This window comes from Cebus imitator, unplaced genomic scaffold (assembly GCF_001604975.1).
Source record: "Cebus imitator isolate Cc_AM_T3 unplaced genomic scaffold, Cebus_imitator-1.0 Scaffold435, whole genome shotgun sequence".
NCBI classification, from domain to species: Eukaryota; Metazoa; Chordata; class Mammalia; order Primates; family Cebidae; genus Cebus; species Cebus imitator.
In genome coordinates this window covers 886129-887907 of record NW_016107750.1, presented here as the reverse complement: position 1 = coordinate 887907, position 1779 = coordinate 886129, and the positions used below count along the sequence as shown (strand labels likewise).

Genomic DNA, 1779 nt, shown 5'->3' with positions numbered 1-1779 from the left:
GTAGAGATGGGGTTTCACCATGTTGACCAGGATGGTCTCGATCTCTTGACCTCGTGATCCACCTGCCTCAGCCTCCCAAAGTGCTGGGATTACAGGCTTGAGCCACCGCGCCCGGCCAGAACATGCTTTCTTAATCTCCGTGCTATACTTGGATTTTATCATTATAATTTAATGTTTTTTTAATTCTTGTCACATGGCATGCAGCAAATGTGCAACAAGTCTACCATGGAGACGCAACCAGGGCTCAGTCATGTAGGCCCTTGTTGGCCATGTGAGGCATTTGGATTTTTTGTTTTGTTTTGTTTTTGAGATGGAGTTTTGCTCTTGTTGCCCAGACCGGAGTGCAGTGGTGCATTCTCAGCTCACTGCAACCTCTGCCTCCCTGGTTGAAGCAATTCTCCTGCCTCAGCCTCCCAAGTAGCTGGGATTACAGGCACGTACTACCACATCCAGCTAATTTTGTATTCATACTAGAGACTGGGTTGCTCCATGTTGGCCAGGCTGGTCTCAAACTCCCGACCTCAGGTGATCCACCTGCCTCGGCCTCCCAAAGTGCTGGGATTACAGGCGTGAGCCACCACGCCCAGTGTTGAGATTGCACAAATTAATTTTCTTATCTCCAGTGTTCTTAGCTAGAACATGGTGATAATAGTGAGAATTAAGCAAGATAGTGTATGTAGATTTTCTGAAGACTGTATCCCTCAGCCATTGTTATAACTGATACACACTTTTTTCCTTCCTTCTAACATTCTTCCTGCCTGCCATACTTCAGGATCCAAGTGCCTAGTCTTGGGGCACTGGATGACATGCAAGTGTAGATCTCTTGGTGGCACTGGTGGGGAATAGAGATGTAGAAAAAGGCTGTGAGATGTATAGGGAGATCTGTGCAGCACGAAGCCAGGTAGCACAGGATCAGAGGCTCAACCTGCAAGAGGGAGGACAGAAGCAGGCACTGCCAGCCAGGAGTGGTATGGAGACCTGGAGTAGGAGGGTAGAGAGATTCTGGATCCCTGAGAAATTGGGCCAAGAGGAGCCCATCTGGAAGTGAAACTTGGTGCCCTTTCCTTGGAGAACTCATGGGTTAAATTGTTGCCCCAAAGTTGCTGTGAAACCCTGAGGGATTCCCTGTCAGGTGCTTTAGCCCAGGGTGAAATACAGCTTATTTCCAACCCTGGGGGTAGTGAAATGGGAGCTCCTGATATATTCTTTATCTAGAATTCTGCTTTTACAGTAACCCAGGGCAGACAGAACAGAGGTTAATATTGACTGAGAGCCTTACTGGGGAGACTGGGAGGAGCCAGCAGCACAAGGGTTTGGGCCAGGGTCAACAGCTAAGGCAGAAACTGCTGGCTGGGTGTGGTTATAATCCCAGCACTTTGGGAGGCCGAGGCAGGCAGATCACCTGAGGTCAGGAGCTTGAGACCAGACTGACCAACATGGAGAAACCCGATTCTACTAAAAAATACAAAATTAGCTGGGTGTGGTGGTGCATGCCTGTAATCCCAGCTACTTTGGGAGGCTGAGGCAGGCGAATCACTTGAACCCGGAAGGCGGAGGTTGAGGTGAGCTGAAATCGCACCATTCCACTCCAGCCTGGGCAATGAGAGCAAAACTCCATCTCAAAAAAAAGAAAAAAAGAAAGAAAGGAAAGAAACAGTTATCGGACCCCTTTTCTGAGAATGAGTTGCTTCCAACAGGCAATTCATAGCTGAGAATGAAGTAGTGACTACTCCTTTCTGCATCTGAAACTGGATTTTTTTTCTTTTTTTTTTTTTTTTT

The 1779-nt window shown here is 47.7% G+C and overlaps 1 protein-coding gene across 1 annotated transcript in view; it reads left to right on the top strand.

Moving 5' to 3' along the window:
- Nucleotides 1-1779, top strand: part of MEI1 (meiotic double-stranded break formation protein 1) — a 95520-nt gene that overhangs the window by 45931 nt on the left and 47810 nt on the right. The window lies entirely within an intron of this gene.